Here is a 22,062-nt window from a genome sequence, read left to right on the forward strand (position 1 = left end):
GCATAATCACGTCACACGCATGACTACTGTTGTTTCTGTCTGCGCGCAAAGTATTATGGGGCGTGCTGGAATGTAATTTGCAAAGGGATATAGGTGTGCACATCCAGACAGTGATTTTCTTCGAGTCAGCAACTCACAGGAGTTCGCACTTCAAAGCTTTTTACAAGTTTCAAGTAATACAAGTAAGCATTGTAATTTCATTTGTGTTTCAAACATTTCCAATATATTCATTTTGTTGTGATATTTTTAACTATTGTACAAACATGGCAATCAAAATATATCCAGTTCAAGTTAACCCTTTCCTACAGCTTCACGGAAAACCACCCATTAAATGGCAACAGTGGTACAGCGAATTTGGAAACTTCTTGGTTGCAATAGATGGAAAAAATTATTCAAATGAAAGGAAAAAAAGCATTAGTATTTCTATTACTGGGAGATGCTGACCAAGAGATCTTTGATAATTTGCCTAGAATTACAGCACCTACAGGGCATGAAGACTTGTGGGATGTGTATACAGAGGCAGTAAAAAGACTGGAACAAAGTTTTTGTGAACAGCCTAATATAATGATAGAATGGCATGGATTTTTCAACCGCAAACAGTTGTCGGATGAAACCATTGAAGAATATATTTCCACTTTAAGGATTTTAGCTTTGAAATGTGAATTTGGTGAACATTTGGATATTTACTTAAGAGACCAATTTGTTTTTAATTGCTTTAGTAAAAAAGTACAAGAAAGGTTACTTGCATGTAGGAATCCTACTTTGAATGAGGTCATTGGCATAGCTAAAAGCATCAAACGCTCTTCAATTTCAAGCAAAGCTATTAATGACAGTGAAACAAATACTGATTCTGTTTGTGCTATGTCTAGAAAAACTGGGCAGCAAGATAATGGTAAAGCTAGGTATGTTTCAAGTATCACAAGAAAGGTAATCTGTTATAGATGTAGCTCTAAACAACATTTGGAAAATAACCCTAACTGTCCTGCGATAAATAAAAAGTGCAATGTCTGCAAAAAGAATAGTCACTTTTGTAGGAGGCTGGCCTGGCTTATAGTGGGTACCTTGTGGTACTTACACCTTGTGGCAGGTACAGTTATCCCTTATTAGTAGATTAGTAGTGTTCTAGCAGCTTAGGCTAATAGAGGTAGCTATAGCAGAGCAGCTTAGGCTGAACTAGGAGACATGCAAAGCTCCTACTATACCACTTATATCACTTAGCACTATATCATAAGAAACACAATACTCAGAGTTACCAAAAATAAAGGTACTTTATTTTAGTGACAAAATGCCAAAAGTATCTCAGAGGATATACTGCCTTAGAAGGTAAGTAAAATACACAAAATATACACACAAACCAAAATCAGGTAAGTAAACAGTTAGAAAAGTAGTGCAAACAGTGTAGGACACAATAGAATGCAACAGGAGACAATAGGCCTAGGGGCAACACAAACCATATACTCCAAAAGTGGAATGCGAACCACAAATGGACCCCAGGCCTAGTGTAGAGTGCAGAGGGTCGCTGGGAGTGTAAGAAAACACTAAGGGTGTCCAAGATACCCCACCCCAAGACCCTGAAAAGTAGGAGTAAATTTACCCTACTACCCCAGAAAGACAGTAAAGCCGAGATAGGGGATTCTGCAAAGACAACAACTGACTGCAAAGCACTGAAGACGGATTCCTGGACCTGAGGACCTGCAAAGTAAGGGGACCAAGTCCAAGAGTCACGCAAGTGTCCGGGGGGGGGCAGGAGCCCACTAAACCCCGGATGAAGGTGCAAAAGGGCTGCCTCTGGGTGGAAGAAGCCAAAGATTCTGAAACAACAAAAGGTGCCAGGAACTTCTCCTTTGGTCAGAAGATGTCCCACGGCGTGCTGGAGGATGCAGATATGTTTCCACGCAGAAAGACCACAAACAAGCCTTGGTAGCTGCAAGAGTCTCAAATGAGGAGTTTGGGTGCTGCCAGGGCCCAGTAAGGACCAGGAGGTCGCTCCTTGGAGGAGGAAACAGAGGGGGCGCTTAGCAACAGAGAGAGCCCATGCAGAGGCAGGCAGCACCTGTAGAAGCACCTGAGCAGGTGTTCAGAAGATCTGAGCACAACGGTCAACTCAGCAGAACAAAAGAGGGTCCCACGAAGTCGGAGTCCAACTCAGCGAGTTGGGCAATGCAGGACGGAGTGCTGGGGATCTGGGCTAGGCTGTGCACAAAATAAGTCTTTCAAAAGTGCACAGAAGCCCTAGCAGCTGCAGTTCACGCAGGACACAGGATTAAAGTCTGGCTTGGGGAGGCAAGGACTTACCTCCACCAAATTTGGACAGAAGGGTCACTGGACTGTCGGGGACACTTGGATCCAGCTCCTGTGTTCCAGGGACCACGCTCGTCAAGATGAGAGGGGACCCAGAGGATCGGTGATGCAGAAGTTTGGTGCCTGCGTTGGCAGGGGGAAGATTCCGTCAACCCACGGGAGATTTCTTCTTGGCTTCCAGTAAAGGGTGAAGGCAGACAGCCCTCGGAGCATGCACCACCAGGAAACAGCCGAGAAAGCTGGCAGGATGAGGCGCTACAATGTTGCTGGTAGTCTTCTTGCTACTTTGCTGCGGTTTTGCAGGCGTCGTGGAGCAGTCAGTGGTCGAACCTTGGCAGAAGTCAAAGAAGGAAGTGCAGAGGAACTCTGGGAGCTCTTGCATTCGTTATCTGGTGAGAAATCCACAGGAGAGACCCTAAATAGCCCTCAGAGAAGGATTGGCTACAGAGGAAGGTAAGCACCTATCAGGAAGGGTCTCTGACGTCACCTGCTGGCACTGGCCAATCAGAGATGTCCATTGTGCCCTCACACCTCTGCATCCACGATGGCAGAGGTCTGGGACACACTGGAGGAGCTCTGGGCACGTCCCCTTGGGAGGTGCTGGTCAGGGGAGTGGTCACTCCCCTTTCCTCTGTCCAGTTTCGCGCCAGAGCAGTGCTGGGGGGATCCCTGAACCGGTGTAGACTGGCTTATGGAAGGAGGGCACCATCTGTGCCCTTTAAAGCATTTCCAGAGGCCAGGAGAGGCTAATCCTCTCAGGCCCTTCACACCTATTTCCAAAGGGAGAGGGTATAACACCCTCTCTCAGAAGAAATCCTTTGTTCTGCCTTCCTGGGACTCGGCTGCCCATGCCCCAGGGTGGCAGAAACCTGTCTGAGGGTTGGCAGCAGCGGTAGCTGCAGAGAAAACCCCAGAGAGTTAGTTTGGCAGTACCCGGGCTCTATGCTGGAGCCCCGGGGATGCATGGAACTGTCACCCAAATACCAGAATGGTATTGGGGTGACAATTCCATGATCCTAGACATGTTACATGGCCATGTCCAGAGTTACCATTGTGACGCTACATATAGGTATTGACCTATATGTAGTGCACGTGTGTAATGGTGTCCCCGCACTCACAAAGTCCGGGGAAATTGCCCTAAACAATGTGGGGGCACCTTGGCTAGTGCCAGGGTGCCCTCACACTAAGTAACTTTGCACCTAACCTTCACTAAGGTGGTCATTACAACCTTGGCGGTAAAATCAGCTTACCGCTGTCAGAAGACCGCCAACATACCGCCGCGGCCGCGGTAAACCGCCACGGTCATTCTGACCCACAACAGGCAAACCACCAAAATACAGACATCCACAAAAGTCCGCCACGCCAAAGGCCAGCGAGAAACTGGCGATGACCAAACCTCCACCGTCACGCCAACAGAAATACGCCCACACTATCACGACACACGAATCCACGCGGCGGTCTTTCAACCGCGGTATTCTATTGGCGGTACACACCGCCGCGCTCAAAATACACACACACTTACAAAATGCAACCACATTGGACAAATCAAAATTACACACACCTGATACACATGCAAACACCACTCCCACACACCCAAGACAATATAAAACACACACCCACATCACCCTCAAACCCCCACTCCTCCAGAATCGGGACCACGCACAGAGAAATAGAGATCCGAGCACCCAGACGCGCATTTTACTTTCACCCAGCAATATTACCACGCACTTCACACTACACACCAATACACATCACCACACTTAGCACCACACAATCCACCCCACGGCACCGCAAAGACACCCCAGGTTTTCTGAGGATGAACTCAGGGTCATGGTGGAGGAAATTGTACGGGTAGAGCCACAGCTCTTCGGGACACAGGTGCAGCACATCACTATTGCCAGGAAGATGGAGCTATAGAGCAGAATAGTCGACAGGGTAAATGCAGTGGGACAGCACCCAAGAAATAGGGACGACATCAGGAAGCGGTGGAACGACCTACGGGGGAAGGTGCGTTCAATGGTATCCAGGCACAACATTGCGGTGCAGCGGACTGGCGGCGGACCCCCACCTCCTCCCCCACAATTTACAACATGGGAGGAGCAGGTCTTGGCGATCCTGCATCCTGAGGGCCTCGCAGGAGTATCTGGAGGAATGGACTCTGGTAAGTCTCATCTTCACAACTTCATCCCACCCACCCCACCAGCATGCCAACTCATACCCCCACCCTCACCCTCACCCCCATCACACCTACTCCTTGCAAAGGTCTCACCATCACAACCCACCCAATCCCAACCCCAAGCCCTGCATGCGACCACAAAGCATGGACACCCATCACCAAAGCATGCCCACTGCACATCCCCATCCCCCCCCCAAACCACCGTCACAAAAGCCCCCACACAGGAATGCCAGCACTGGGGTACACGGGCACCCATCCATTGCACGCTATGGCACACACAGATGCAATAACCATCCATTTATAGCCCTGCAGGACCCGAACGCCACGTCACCGCGCAGGAGGGTCCACAAATGTCCACTCCACCCCCAGAAGAGGCCCACAGTGATGACAGCATCTCTGTCGACCTGGATCTAGATGACCAGCCCGGCCCATCGGGGACCTCAGGACCGTCGGTTCCCCTCAGACAGCCACAGGCCACAGCAGACCTTCCCCCCTCTGGGAACACCAGCACAGCACCCACCCAGCAGGCCCATACCTCTGTCCCCAGGACACGTCAATCAGCAGTGTGTCCACCACTACAGGGCACCCAGGTTAACCCACCACCCCAACAACAACAGGGACCTGGGGGCAGTGGTAGTGGGCACACGGTCCAGGGGACAGAGGCCCAGGGAAACAGGGGAACTGGGAGGGCTGCTGTGCGACAGGGGGGGGACAGGCCCAGGGAACCCAGTCTCCACGAGGCCCTCTCCTCCATCATGGGAGCCTACCATCATTCCCAGGAGACGATGGCGACGGTCCTGGCCAGGTTTCAGGAGATCCAGCTCCTGCAGGAGGAACAGTATTTGGGGTTCAGGGAGGAACTACGAACCATCAGTTCCGCCCTGGGCACCATTGTAGGGGCTCTGAATCAGGTAGTCACCACATTGCGGGACACTGTGGCACCACAAAGGGCCCCTGACACTAGCATGGACCAAGAACTGCCTACCACCTCTGCCGGCGCTAGTGGACAGGAGGCCCCGCCACAGGACCAACAGGCCACCAGCACCCCACCCCCTGCAGAAGGAGAACCACCCCGCAAGTGGGCCCTGAGATCCAGGAAGAAGACAGAGTAAGATGCCAAGACCCCCGCCAGCAAAGGATACCTCCCTGATTGTCATCCCACTGACCCACATTGTCACCCTGTCCATCCTTAAACTGCCCCTGCTCCACTTCCCACAGTCATTTGGACAATGCACCTGTGATAATACTAGTCTGGACTCTGCCATGGACAATCCTCCACCATCACCCCTCACCGATTTGCAACCACCCACCAATATAGAGCACAGAAATAAACACAGTTATTGCACAAAACATTCTGGAGTCTGGCTGTGATTTAGTACAAATGTATTAGAGATTACTGTGCCAAAATGCATATTTACATTGTGATGCCAACATACCACTGTCACACAGCTGTAGTCCATGGGGAAACAAAGCAGATGTCACGCAGTGGGGCCCACATCTCTGAAATCGGAAGGGAAAGTCACAACTCAGTTACCATACACTGGGGGAAAAGGACAGACAGTAGAGACGTAGTAGTGGTTAAGTATATGTAATATGCCGGTGTGGATTCTTACCTGTGTGTCACTGAAAATACTGCTGTATTACTGTGTTCCTGTTGTCTATGTCGTCCTCTTCGGCTTCCTCGCCTTCACTCTCCACAGGCTCCACAGCTGCTACAATACCACCATCTGGACCATCCTCCTGCAGAAAAGGCACCTGGCGTCGCAAAGCCAGGTTGTGAAGCATACAGCAGGCCACGATGATCTGGCACACATTCTTTGGTGAGTAGTAGAGAGAACCACCTGTCATATGGAGGCACCGGAACCTGGCCTTCAGGAGGCCGAAGGTCCGCTCGATCACCCTCCTAGTTCGCCCATGGGCCTCATTGTAGCGTTCCTCTGCCCTTGTCCTGGGATTCCTCACTGGGGTCAGTAGCCATGACAGGTTGGGGTAACCAGAGTCACCAATTAGCCACACACGGTGCCTCTGGAGTTGACCCATCAAGTAAGGGATGCTGCTATTCCGCATGATGTACGCGTCATGCACTGAGCCAGGGAACTTGGCATTCACATGGGAGATGTACTGGTCTGCCAAACACACCATCTGTACATTCATTGAATGATAACTCTTCCTGTTTCTGTACACCTGTTCACTCCTGCTGGGGGGTACCAAAGCCACATGTGTCCCATCAATGGCACCTATGATGTTGGGGATATGTCCAAGGGCATAGAAGTCACCTTTCACTGTAGGCAAATCCCCCACCTCAGGGAAAACAATGTAGCTGCGCATGTGTTTCAGCAGGGCAGACAACACTCTGGACAACACCTTGGAAAACATAGGCTGAGACATCCCTGATGATATGGCCACTGTTGTTTGAAATGACAGCACCTGCACTAGAGGGGGGATCCCTGTGGGTTGGCGGATTGGTGACATCAGGTCTGGCTCCAGCTGGGCACACAGTTCATGGATAGTGGCTCGGTCAAGCCTGTATGTCAGTATGACATGTCTTTCCTCCATTGTCGACAGGTCCACCAGCGGTCTGTACACGGGAAGATTCCTCCATCTCCTCGCATGTCCCAGCGGACGGTGCCTATGAAGGACAACAGCGAGCACAGAGTCAATCAACCCACAGGTACGTAACCACAGCTTGCACATAACACGATTCCCAATGCATTGAATGGCTTGTATGAGTGTTGATGCAAGGCCTAGGCATGTGTGACGCAGTAGAAAGAAAGCCATGTGGGCCCCTGAAATGGCGGCTACCTGACCTGTGAAGTGCGACAATGGGATGTGAGGTAAATGCGCTGGCGTGGCACACCATGGCGGTAGGCGGTCGAAGACCGCGGCGCTAAGCACCATTGGTCGACATTGAACCCTATGGGTCTCAGGAGCCAATGAAGATGTGCGCCGGCGGTCGCGGTACGCACCGCCACGGTACGCACCGCCCCGGGCGTGACCGCCATTTTCTATCAGCTTAATCACTCGATACCTGATCTTCGACAGGAGAGGACCTGCACTGCAAGTGCTGCTGTGACCTCGGTCTGGAAGAGACAATGGCTCATGCGACTGGGGAAAGGGCCCCTGCCTTCACTGCTCAGGAATTGGAGAAACTTGTGGAAGGGGTCCTCCCCCAGTATGCGCTACTCTACGGTCCTCCAGACCAACAGGTAAGTACACTGGGACCATGCTTTGTGGGCAATGCCTGTGTTGAGTGGGGTGGATGAATGATGGTGGGGAGGGGAGCGATTGAGGCATGCATCAAACGACGGTGAGAGCATGTGCCACATGGCAAGGGTAGGGATGGGGGGCCACTCACATTGAGCATGCAGATGGTGATGACTATTTCCCCCCCCCTGTACATTTCACATAGGTCAGCGCCCACCAGAAGATCGATATTTGGCGTGCCATCGCCAAGGACGTCCGGACCCTGGGGGTCCACCAGAGACGGGGCACCCACTGCCAGAAGAGATGGGAGGACATCCGACGCTGGAGCAGGAAGACGGCGGAGGCTCAGCTGGGGATGGCCTCCCAACGTGGGAGGGGTGCCAGTCGGACTTTGACCCCCCTGATGTCCCGGATCCTGGCGGTGGCCTACCCCGATTTGGATGGGCGTGTGAGGACATCACAGCAGACGCAAGGGGGTGAGTACACTCTCATTCTGTTGACTTTGCGTGCAGTGGAGGTGTCTAGGTGGGGGAGGAGGGCTGTGGGTATCCCTAGGCCAGGGCGATTTCTGTAGGCTAGGCCCCTCCGTAAGGCATGGCCAGGGGCCCCCACCCCCCACCTCTGTAGGGTGTCAAGTACAGCTAATCAAGGCCCTGTGTCATCTATGTGTGCAGATGTCATCCATAGGCTTGCAGGCCATGTTCCACGGATTGAGTAGTCGACCCCAAGTGCGCGGAGTAGTGCAGGGGGCTTTTGTGTCTGTCCTGTCTGCCAACGGTGTCGCCAATGCATGCACTAAACATGTCTTTATTTTCTCCCCCCCACCTTTTTTGTGGTCTTCCTGTTCATGTGTGCATTAGCATCATCAGGCGGAGGAGAAGTGGCATCGGAGCACGAGGGAGCTGCATCCCACATGGCCATGGAGGGCCATGCAATGGACTCCGAATTCACCAGTGGACGGAGGGCGAGGGGAGCTCCACAGCGGGGACTCGGGCAGACATCAGCGACACGGACTCGTCCTCTGAAGGGAGCTCCCTTGTGGTGGCGGCAACATCTGTGCCCCCAGCAACAACAGGTACAGCCGCCACCCACCGCACCAGCACCGCCCTCCCAGCAGCCCCTCAGCGTTTGCCCCGTGCCCGCTCACCCAGGAAGGTGGGCATCTCCTTCGCCCCAGGCACCTCAGGCCCTGCCCCAGTCACCCCTGCTGCTCTCAGTGAGGAGGTCATTGACCTCCTGAGGACGCTCACTGTTGGGCAGTCTACCATTTTGAATGCCATCCAGGGTGTAGAAAGAGAGGTGCACCAGAGTAATGCATACCTGGAGGGCATTCATTCTGGTCAGGCTGCCCTACAGCGATCGATCAACACTCTGGCCTCAGCACTGATGGCAGCCATTGTCCCTGTCTCTAGCCTCTCCCCTCCAACTTCCTCCACCCAGACCCTATCACCTGTACCTCTGCCTATTCCTGACACACCATCAGACCAGCCTGCACACACCTCAACACCCAAGGGAAGCTCAGGCAGACATAAGCACCACACATCACACAGGCATTCACACGAGCAACATCCACATACAGACATACCAACACCCACTGCCTCCACTGTGTCGCCCTCGTCTCCCTCCTCCCTCCCTGTTACGTCTCCACTCACACCTGCATGCACAACATCTTCAGCCACTACGTCCATCACCAGCACACACACCAGAACCCCCCGCACACGTGCAGTCACCACCCCCACTACCATTTACACGTCCCCTGTGTCCTCTCCCAGTGTGTCTGTGACCCCCTCTTCCAAGATACACAAACGCAGGCAGCCACCCGCCCAACAGCCATCCACCTCACGACAGCCTCCATCCCAAGCACCTGCACCCAAAGACACCAGACTTCATACTCCTACAACCACAACCTCTTCCTCCACTCCCATACCCACTACACCTACCCGTCCCACTGCTCCTAAGAAGCTTTTCCTGTCCAAACTCAATCTCTTTCCACCAACTCCCCCACCCCGTCCATGTCATAGGACTATAGTCAGCACCTCAGCCACGACAAAACCGGGCCCTGTCATGACAGTCTGCCATGGACTGTGGAGTCCCCCACCCTCCAGGGCAGCAAGTTCAGTACGGAGCCAAGGCACGGGCAGCCCACCCCCGGAGAAACATCCAAAGATAGTCAGTGGCCGGCGCGAGAGGGTGAAAACAGCAGGGACTAAAACCCTTACCATGGCTCCGGCAGGAAGTGTGGAGACAGCTGGCACACCGCCCAAGGTGGGGAAGGGACACAGGCGATCAGGGAAGGCTGGGAAGGGCAGCACGCCCGACAACACCGCCATCAGCCCAGCTGGCCAGGAGGGCCCCGCCAGCCCCATCCCAGGTGGGCAGGAGGCCACCAACAGGCCCGGCACTGCAGCCCAGGAGGGCCCCGCCAGCCACAGGACAGGTGGCAAATGACCTCCACGCCATGGGCAGATCCGCTGCACTGGGCCCTTCATCTCAAGCACCGCTGAACTGGGCACCGCCGTCTCAAGTACCGCTGCACTGGGCACCGCCGTCTCAAGTACCGCTGCACTGGGCACCGCCGTCTCAAGCACCGCTGAACTGGGCACCGCCGTCTCAAGTACCGCTGCACTGGGCACCGCCGTCTCAAGTACAGCTGAACTGGGCCCTTCATCTCAAGCACCGCTGAACTGGGCACCGCCGTCTCAAGCACCGCTGAACTGGGCACCGCCGTCTCAAGCACCGCTGAACTGGGCCCTTCATCTCAAGCACCGCTGAACAGGGCACCGCCGTCTCAAGTACCGCTGCACTGGGCACCGCCGTCTCAAGCACCGCTGAACTGGGCACCGCCATCTCAAGTACCGCTGCACTGGGCACCGCCGTCTCAAGTACCGCTGCACTGGGCACTGCCGTCTCAAGCACCGCTGAACTGGGCCCTTCATCTCAAGCAATGCTGAACAGGGCACCGCCGTCTCAAGCACCGCTGAACTGGGCCCTTCATCTCAAGCACCGCTGAACAGGGCACCGCCGTCTCAAGCACCGCTGAACTGGGCACCGCCGTCTCAAGCACCGCTGAACTGGGCCCTTCATCTCAAGCACCGCTGAACTGGGCCCTTCATCTCAAGCACCGCTGAACTGGGCCCTTCATCTCAAGCACCGCTGAACTGGGCCCTTCATCTCAAGCACCGCTGAACTGGGCCCTTCATCTCAAGCACCGCTGAACTGGGCCCTTCATCTCAAGCACCGCTGAACAGGGCACCGCCGTCTCAAGCACCGCTGAACTGGGCCCTTCATCTCAAGCACCGCTGAACTGGGCCCTTCATCTCAAGCACCGCTGAACTGGGCCCTTCATCTCAAGCACCGCTGAACAGGGCACCGCCGTCTCAAGTACCGCTGCACTGGGCACCGCCGTCTCAAGTACCGCTGAACTGGGCACCGCTGTCTCAAGCACCGCTGAACTGGGCCCTTCATCTCAAGTACCGCTGAACTGGGCCCTTCATCTCAAGCACCGCTGAACAGGGCACCGCTGTCTCAAGCACCGCTGAACTGGGCCCTTCATCTCAAGCACCGCTGAACTGGGCCCTTCATCTCAAGCACCGCTGCACTGGGCACCGCCGTCTCAAGCACCGCTGCACTGGGCACCGCCGTCTCAAGCACCGCTGAACTGGGCACCGCCGTCTCAAGCACCGCTGAACTGGGCACCGCCGTCTCAAGCACCGCTGAACTGGGCCCTTCATCTCAAGCACCGCTGAACAGGGCACCGCCGTCTCAAGTACCGCTGCACTGGGCACCGCCGTCTCAAGCACCGCTGAACTGGGCACCGCTGTCTCAAGCACCGTTGAACTGGGCACCGCCGTCTCAAGCACCGTTGAACTGGGCACCGCCGTCTCAAGCACCGCTGAACTGGGCACCGCCGTCTCAAGCACCGCTGAACTGGGCCCTTCATCTCAAGCACCGCTGCCCCATGAGTGGCAGGGGCTGGCCCGCATCTGTGTTGGGCAGGGCTGCACGAAGCACTCTGGGCACAAAGCCCCCCCCAGAACCAGTGGAGACTGTTATCCACTTGTGAGACTGTGGCTTTGCACTCCCCAGGATGGTCCAGTGGGCAAACCACCCACTGCAGAGACTTGTGAGACTGTGGCTTTGCACTCCCCAGGATGGTCCAGTGGGCAAACCACCCACTGCAGAGACTTGTGAGACTGTGGCTTTGCACTCCCCAGGATGGTCCAGTGGGCAAACCACCCACTGCAGAGACTTGTGAGACTGTGGCTTTGCACTCCCCAGGATGGTCCAGTGGGAATACCACCAACTGCAGAGACTTTTGAGACTGTGGCTTTGCACTCCCCAGGATTGAACAGTGGCCATGGAGGCCCCTCGTGGATCTGGCGTCGTTCACTCATCTGGCTGAGGTGCCCCCCCTTCCCTTCCCTTCCCCCTGAGGTGCCTGTAGTTTTGCTATCTGATGCCCCTGCAGTGTTCTCTCCGTTGGAGTCAGATATCTTGTGTGGGCTTTGCCCATGTGATTTGGGCCCAGTGGTCCACGGACAATGCATGCTACAATGCTCGGACCTGTACATTTATGTATATAAGATTTTTTTATGTGTAGATATATTTTTAAGCCAGTTATACAATATATTCCAATGTTTAGAATCATTTCCTTTTGTATTTGCATTCTTCCGGGGGGTTTGGGGGGTATCACTCTGATGTGTTGCTATGCATTGATGTGTGTGTTGTAGTGGGTGAGGGTGAGGGTGGGTGTGTCGCGTATGTGTGTACCCGTAATATGTTCTTCTCCCCCCTCCCCTGTGTCGTAGGTGCTGTACTCACCGTTGTCTTCTGCGCCGGCGTTCGTGCTCCTGGTAGAGGAGTAGGAACACTATCGCTGGGAGTATGTGGAGTTCGGGTTCCATGCTGTCTTGATCCCTCGTGGGGTATATGGAGGTGGGCGTTTTCCCTTCGAAATGGCTGTTTCCGACGTGTTTTTATCGGCGGGGCTACCGCCCCGGAAAAGGTGGCGGATTGGTAGCTTGTGATACAGTGGGCGGTACATTGTCTCCCGCCTGTCTGTTGGCGGTGACCGCTGCGCTGTTTGTTTGTGCCGCCGTAGCGGGCGGTGTGGTAATGTGGCGGTCTCTGTTGGCGGTTTCCGCCAGGGTCGGAATTCCATTTTTTTACCCCGCCAGCCTGTTTGCGGTTTGGCCTCAGGTTTAACACTGACCGCCAGGGTTGGAATGACCCCCTAAGTGAGGGTTAGACATATAGGTGACTTATAAGTTACTTAAGTGCAGTGTAAAATGGCTGTGAAATAATGTGGACGTTATTTCACTCAGGCTGCAGTAGCTGTCCTGTGTAAGAATTGTCTGAGCTCCCTATGTGTGGCAAAAGAAATGCCGCAGCCCATAGGGATCTCCTGGAACCCCAATACCCTGGGTACCTAGGTACCATATACAAGGGAATTATAAGGGTGTTCCAGGGTGCCAATCAGAATTGGTAAAATTAGTCACTAGCCTGCAGTGACAATTTTAAAAGCAGAGAGAGCATAAACACTGAGGTTCTGGTTAGCAGACCCTCAGTGATACAGTTAGGCACCACACAGGGAACACATACAGGGCACACTTTATGAGCACTGGGGTCCTGGCTAGCAGGATCCCAGTGACACAGGCAAAAACAAACATACATACAGTAAAAATGGGGGTAACATGCCAGGCAACATGGTACTTTCCTACAGCTTTCAAAGTATTTGTAGATCTAACACTAAACAATCTACATCTATTAGAGTCAACTCAGTGGAGGAATCTATCGATGAAGTTCAGGAAGACATGGTCAACAATTTAGTACTAACCATAGATGACGAATAAGAGTCAATATCATTTAAAGCCCCACTAGGATCTGCACAGATTGGAGATAAAACTGTGGACGTTATGGCTGATTCTGGCTTACCAATCACAATTATATCTGATGTTACATTTCACTCAAAAGAATTCAACAAAGATCCTATTGAATCTTATGTACACCGCAAAGCATTTGTTGGCCAGACCTTCATATGTTGTGTTATTTCGAAGATACTTTAAATGTTTTGGGCTGCAAAATTGTGACAAAAATTTATGTTGGGGTAGAGGGACGTAATATTTTGGGATGGAAAGATCTGGGAAGAATGGGAAGAATATTAAAACCGGGAAGTGATACACCTATTTTATTAGGCGACATTCCTCTTTCCACAGTAGAAGTGAATGGTGATAATCTCCCAGATAATCTGAAAACAACCATTGATAGATATTTGAATGTTTTTAGAAACAAAGTGGGATGTGTAAAAGGTGTAATTCATGATATCAAATTAAAGAGTAAAGCAATTCTGGTCAACCACAAAGTTAGACCAGTTCCGATTAGTGTAAAGGATGATTTAAAAATAAAAAACAACTCTTGGAAGATTTATGTAATGATGCCATAATTGAACCCACTGACTTTTCTGAATAGGTTTCAGTAATTGTTTTGGCCAAAAAGAAAAATGGCAAATTGCGTTTATGTGCCGATTTACAATCTCTCAACAGTAATATTCTTGTGGATTGCCATAATTTGCCTAAAATACAAGAATTGTTGATGGCAGTTGGGGATGCTCAATTTTTGCCCACAATTGATCTTAAATCAGCATATCATCAAATTACATTGTCACCACATTTGCAGGATCTCACCGCATTTGTCACACCCTTTGGTGCATTAAAATTTTTACGTTTACCCTTCAGATTAGCCTCTGCCGCTGGTGTCTTCCAAAAATGTATGGATTCCCTGCTTGAAGGCATCAACGGTGTGTAAACGTTTCAGGATGACATTCTTGTGTATGGTAGGAGTATTACTGAACATAATGACATTCTGGAGAAAGTCCTTAAAGTTCTCAATGATAAAGGAATGACTGTTGCAAAAGAAAAAAGTACATTTTTAGTCAAAGAAATAGATTACTTGGGACATACAATTACTGCGGATGGCATTAAACCAAAACAAGATTTGATTGATGCCATCATTCATGCGCCTCCACCTAAAGACAAAGATTCCCTGAGATAATTCTTAGGCCTTAGTGAATATTATGCCCGTTTTGTGTAAGGATATGCTGTTTAACTAGAACCTTTAAGATGTCTATTAGGAGAGAAATAGAAATTAAATTATAATGAAGAACAGGATAAAGCATTCAAATCAGTTAAAAACCTGATAATAACAGCACCTGCTCTACATCCTTTCTGTATGAGTGATAGATGTGCCATAATAGTAGATGCCAGCTCCATTGGTCTTGGCACCATACTTACACAATGCCATTTTGGTGAAGAATGTACTATTGCTTTTAACTCAAGATCATTGTTTAAAGCTGAATCACATTACAGCACCACAGAGGGAAGCATTATCTTGTACCTGGGATGTTGAAAAATTTAAATCATATTTGTGGGGTTAGGAGTTTGATTTGCTTCCAGATCATAAACCACTTATTTTTGTTTTGAATGGTAATGGCACAGGTGCGGCTTCTGCCAGATTGGTAAGATTATTATCTAAATTACAGGAATATTATTTTAAGATAAAACATATATCTGGGGGAAATAATTACAGAGCTGATTGCTTGTCCCGATTGCCTGTCAAAAAAGAAAATGAATGTTACTCAAGTCAAGATCAAGAGTGTGTTGTTTCAGCTATCGATGCCTCCATGCATTCCTCAGGTTATGTTAGTGAACAAGAATGGCTGTCAGCCATTGGTAAAGATCCCCTGCTTCTTCTTGTTAAAGAACATATGTTGAATGGATGGCTATCTGTGAGAAATTTGGACAAGACGTTAATACCATTTCAACAAGTCTCTCATGAATTATCACTGGAGAATGGTTTGATTACTAGAAAAGGACTATTTATTCCTCCAGAAAGTTTGATAGATAAGTTGATTGGAATTGCTCATATAGGACATCCAGGAATGTCTTGTACCAAAAAGTTGTTGAGAAAAGTATATTGGTGTCCAGGTATGGATCGTATGGTAGAATATATTGTTAACAAGTGTCCTGAATGTTTGGTCTCAGACAAACATTGGAAGGTTGAGAAAGTAAAATTGAGGACTAATCCTATACCCGAAAGACCATGGTTTAAATTGGCCATAGATGTTTCAGGACCATACAATATGCTACCTAAAAATATGAGATTTCTCATTGTTTTAACAGATTACTACTCCAAGGGGATATATTATGATTTTTTAGCTATGCCCACTACTGATGAAGTTATCGAATTCTTAGAAAACAATTTTGCTAGTGAAGGAAGTCCTAATATTTTAGTATCCGATAATGGCACTAAGTTTGCCGCCAACAAAATGACTGCATTCCTTAAAAAAATATGGCATTAAACATCAGAAGACACCTCTGTATTTTCCAGCAGCTAATGGTTTAGTGGAAAGATATAATACATTTTTAAGGAAGGGATTCAAACTGCAATGGCATCTAACCCAGATGTTAGAAGATATTTGTGTGAAAAAGTATGGAGTTACTTAAATACACCTCATTCGACAACTGGATTTTCACCTTTTTCCCTATTAAGAGGAAGAGATTACAGAAACAGTCTCACTCCAAGTTAAAGTAATGACATGGTACAGAACCAAAAGGTATTGATGAAACATTGAAAGATTATTCCAGTGTTGATGAGTGTGTAAGAGATAATTTTGCATGCATATATAAATCTGGTCATGATGAATCGAGTAATGAAAACAAATCTCATGCTAAAGAATGTAAAGTAGGTGAATGGGTCTTGACTAAGAAACCCAGTAAGGCAACCAAAATGGTTTCTAATATTTCGTATCCTACACAATTTGTCAGAGTCACGCCTTCTGCTGTTTTACTATGAAATTGTGGTTGGTGGAATAAAGGTTCCATAATAAATATTAAAAAAATTCAGAAGGCGATAATTGAATGTAGTGTAACGTGTGTTTTGACCACTGACTTCATGTTGCACCACTTTGCACTTGGCTTAGCTGTCCAGTGATCACTAGTTACAGACTCCATTTTGTATTCAGTTTAGCCTTAGCTTCATTCCGCCTGTTGACTTTATAGTAGCATAAGACACTGCCATGTTAAAGGCTGCCTGTAATTTTCCACATTGTAAACTGTGCATTCTGTCTTGTTTTCGTATTAATTCCCACCAAGGGCTTTGGCTGATAAGAATGTACTCAGACGGCCGGGAACGGCCTTGCTTTGACTTGACATCTTGGGATTGTGGCCAAATCCCAATGTGTTATTTTCAAAGCATACTTAAACTAGCCAGCATGTTTGAATACTTCTTGCGCAACTTGTGGGTATTTCCAGAAAGCTCCTTCTTCGTTTTTTTAAGATATAAAAGTGACCCTGATCGACAGTAGGAGATTCAGAGACCTCAATCAGGATTCAGACGTCAGATGCCTGATATATATTTCCCGTGAGGGTAGAGTTCTCTCTTTCTCGCAGTCGAACGGGGTAATCGGCTTACTGGCAGGATAAAGATGAAGCACCTGACAGGCCCTATGGTGATGCAATTTTATTAATTATTTGCTTTGCATTATAATATAGATAGATATATTTGCTGTGTATATTGCAGTGGAGAATCATTCATGTATGTTTTCATTTCATTGCTGTGACCATTTTTAAACATGTGCTTTCAACATGCTAATATCCTTTTAGGAACCTTGCATAGTGAAATAATAAATGTCTTCTTTGGACTAAGAAGTGCATTCCAGAGATTTTTTTGTCAGTGCATGAGTATTTCAGCTCGGTCATCAGTGAAAAGCAAAACATTGAAAATAAGAAATATAAAGAGGTGAATAATGATTCTGTCATTTGGGATCTGGACAGGAATAAGATATTAAGTGATTGTATAGAATATGGTGCACATATTGGCAACATCAATAAACGTGTTGAAACTGATAATACTATAAATGATATGATACATGTTGAGTGATGCATGTTTTTCAAATGCTCATCCCACAGCTATTAACATGAGAAAGGAAAGGAAAATTGTTCTGCCTTTAAAATGTAAGGATAATTACATGTATTGATGTGTTTTTCTTTTTGTTTTATTAAGGAAAGGAGGTGTTGTATTTAAGTTGCATGTTATCTTCTGTTCAATAAGTCGCATTTCTTCTTCTTATTGTGTAGGTTTTGTTGTCATGGTGTCAGCTGTGTTTGGCAGTGACTCGGCAGTTGGTTTCACTGACTGTATACAGCTGTCACCATGAGCTCCAAATTATGATGTCAAAATGAAGAACCCTTAGAGTGGCTCAGTGAGTCAAATTTTTGCTGCTACCAACTGAGGGGATATGAAAAAAATATTTCAAATGCTAGCAATGTAGATTCAGTTTTCCATCCTTCTGGGGTCAGTAAACTGAGTATCATAACATTATTTACAGTACTGCAACACAGCAGAAACACAGTGTGAAGCCCTCTTATTAGACACACAACTGCAGAAGCACATAAGAGCATGCATTCTGACATGCACACAGAGCAAGCAGTACAGGCAGCAAGAGTATCACTTGTCCAACATGAATGCTAGTTCAGCTTAGTCAATAGTTATAAACAGGCAGGTACTGCAGAGGTAGCATCAGTTCCATGCTTCTCCCACACATAGATCAAATAAATGCAGAAGAGATACAAGTTGAACTCATACACAGAACATACACTAAGGCCCTCATTATGAAATTGGCAGTAAAAACCACAAACCGCCTTGGTGACGGCCGCCAAAAGACCGTCGCCAAGGCTAACATCCTTCTACCATATTATGACCCCAGCAGGATTTCCGCCACAGGAAGGGCGGAAATCCGGCTGTGGTCATGCTGCCGGGGGGTGTTAAGCTGGCACTGCTCCACCAGCAGCGCCACACCAGTAGACTGCCGCCAGCTGTATTATGAGAAATAATACGACCTGGCGGTGTTCTGCTGGTGGGCGCTGCTGGCAGTAGCAGCGCCCCATCCTGTCCTCTGGATCCAGGTAAGTCAGGTTTCCGACAGTGGGGGGGGTGTGGGGGGGGTACATGAGTGTGTGCGTGAATGAGAATGTACGTGTAGTGTTGTTTGCGTGCGTGTATGCATGTGTGAGAATGCGTGTCAGTATGGATATGTGAATGCATATCTCCGTGTTAGTGTGAATGTTGTGCTGATGTATGCATGCATGAATGCATGCATGTATGAATGCGTGTGTGCTTATGTGAGTAGGTGTGTGTATGCGTGGTGCGTGTGTGTGTAGGGGGTTTGGAGGATTGGAATGGGGAGTGTGGATGGAGGTGGGGTGGGGGTATCAGGGAAGTTGTTGGGGGGAGGAGGCCTCCTATCAGTGACAGGGAAGGGATTCCCTGTCACTGATGGGGCCTACCCCCATGGTTCTTGTGGTGTTACGAACCATAGGGAAAACCTAACACTCCACAGGAATCTACACTCACTCAATTGGGTCAGGGCTGGTCTCTGAACAACCCCACTGGAACAGATCCTTGTGTTACCAGCCTTAAATTAGTTCTCTTTAAAGCTCCATGTTGGCTTCTTTGCTGCTGTATGACATGCAATGTAATCTGGAGAAGCCTCATACTTCTGGATTTGTCATGTTGTCAAAGAGTTGTGCTTTTCTGTTCTGCATGTGGATGGAATATTGTATCTAAAATATTGTAGGGGGTGTCAAATTTGCTTTTATTCAGGGCACTAACTAGGTTGATGACAGTCCTAACTGCAATTATAAATGAGGTGGAAGTCATACCACATGAAGTTCACTGGGAAAGACCCTATTGGCTTGATTAGATGCACACATGATTTACACCATTTCGTGTAGAGAGAAAAAAGACAGAAATCATGCATTGGAAAAGAAGGCCAATAATCTAAATTCACTGCAAGTGCCCTTCCCTGTGATTTAGAATTCAGTGAAGTGTCAAGCATAGAGATATAGGCGCTATATTGTGCGTAGGATTCACACAAAAGATGGAGAAGACTTCTAAGAATCTTTTGTGGAACAGACTGTATGCAACATTCTCCCTACTGTTCGGCTATGAGAGTTCTTTTTGATGGAAAGAATGCATCACTCTTTTGGTCCGAAATCTGTACCAGTAGTCTATCTATGTATCTTTTTCTATCAATAAACATCAGGGGTATGGGCAGTTGAAAGTTGTTATAGGAAACAATGACCTAAACATTTCAAAATGGTAGTAAAATGTTTTATCCCAATTTTACAGAGGCTTTACAGAAAGAAATTAATTTGTTTTTTGTCTGTAGCTAAGACTGATTTGAGGCCAAGGATCATTATGTATGGAACAACTGCTTACCTGTAATCCTAGTTCTCCTTCAGAAAAATCCCCACTGCAATCATGAGCATGGAATAGTTGTGTTCATCCTTTCTAAGAAAACATATGTGTTATATTCACCTTTTTCAGAAAGGTCAAAAAATGTCTTGCTCTAAGAGTAATACTTTAGCAATGTATGGAATAAACTATATAGGCCAATATCATTATAAACTCTGAATTAAAATATGAATTTTTGCAATAGAGAACTAAGTGACAAAGAAAAACATCTTTCACAAACCTTCTTTAAAGGAAAAGAAGGGCCTTTGGGTAAGTTAGTTTGATGTTGACTTCTAGTATCAGAGGGATCAGAGAAATAGTGTAAATACATTTTCCTAACCAGTTGATCAATAGGGCATTCCCCATTGTCCCTGGCTGGTAAAACCTTTAGGTGAAGTCTGGGCATTTTTTGTTTTCTGCACTTGTGAAGAGAACTAATTAAAGGAAACCCGATTTGCTGAAGTCATTTAGAACCCAGTCATTGTTCTCCTGAAATGTCCTGCTCAGAGTCTGCATGAGCATTTTGGATCTCTGGAACGCTGACTGCAGTAATTCAGGTTCCTGGCGGTAACCATTTCCAGATGGTTCCTGAAAGAAGTCTCTAAATCTCCCAGCTTATTGAGTTAATGCATGGTTGTTGTGTTGTCCACCTGAACAAGTAGGGAGTTTATCTTGAAAGCAGGAAGGAAATCTGGTAGGGCTAGGTGAATCTCCCTCATTGAGCAGATTGATATGGTATGACGTCCATCGAAGACCAAGTCCCTCGAATCTGCAGGTGATCCCTCTAGACACCTCATCCAAACAACTAACTGGAGAGAAAGAGGCATTGGTACAACTGTCTGAGTTGGGATGTCCTGGTGGCAGTTTATTCCGCAATGAAAGTTCCATGGTTGGCACCACCACAGGGGAGACTATACTGCATGGAGAGATAGTGCAAGTTAGTTTTTGCATTTGTCTGACAGTTGGCACCACTGATCTTCTAAACACTGCTGTAAGAGCCTCATGAGGAGATAAGAGATTTACCAGGAAAACGCATGGTGCAACTGAACCATGAAGAGTTGAGTTTTGTCTTGCTGTAGGATGAAGCTCTTAGGTAATGCAAAAATTAACTAGAGTGAACACTGATTGTCCTTGCCTGCTGTTATGATGATGCCTTGATCAGCTGGTCACCTCCATAGGGATAGACAAAGGTCTTCTGGTTTTCAGAGATGGGCTGCGATCCAAGCCATGCACCTCTAGAAGATCCTCGGTGCAGACATGAGGCCTACTGGAAATACCAGGGGTTGGTAATGATCACCTCCTACCACAAATCTAAGGAATTTCCAATGTTTTTTGCTATGAGTACATGAAGGTAAGCCTCTTGAAGTTCTAAGGGGCTTAGCCAATTCCCAGTGTGGAGCTCTGGGTAAATTAAAAGGAGTGCTAGCATCCTGTCTTTTTCTTTCCATTTGTTTGTCAGTTTTTGATCCAGAATGGGTCTGCAATCATTCATGGAGCCTTTAATTTTCACTAGAAAGATACAAGAGTGAATACTGAATCCTTTCTGGGAAGAAGGGTCTCTTTCCATGGCATATGTGTGTACATGGGTGTCAGATTCCTGCTGAAGCTTCTCCTGATGATGTGGGGATGACTGCTTTGGTGAAAATACCAGAGGACAGCATCCAAGGCAATATCCATTTTGAGCAATATTCAGAACACATTTGTTTTATGTGATAGATCACCTCTCTTTCAAGAAACAATTTAAGATGCACCCCCCACTGGAGAGGGCAACAGATGAGGGGGAAGTAAGGAGTCACTGTTTGCACTATGTAAAGATTTACCCACAGCTGCTGGCTGATGGCACCGCTTTGCTTCTGGACTAGCACTGTTTTGGTGGTAAGGCTGCCTGATGTTGTTGCTGACCTTGAGGTCACCGAGGTATTTGAACCATGTTTGGGTAATCACAACCATCTACAGGCCTGTAGGAATGCTTCTTCTGTACCTTTTTCTATTCCAGGCATATAACTAGTAGAGTGTCCACTTTTGCTTTCATTCAGGCCATCTCATCATTTCTTTTTGATGGAAAGAATGCATCACTCTTTTGGTCCAAG

This window comes from Pleurodeles waltl, chromosome 2_1 (assembly GCF_031143425.1).
Source record: "Pleurodeles waltl isolate 20211129_DDA chromosome 2_1, aPleWal1.hap1.20221129, whole genome shotgun sequence".
NCBI classification, from domain to species: Eukaryota; Metazoa; Chordata; class Amphibia; order Caudata; family Salamandridae; genus Pleurodeles; species Pleurodeles waltl.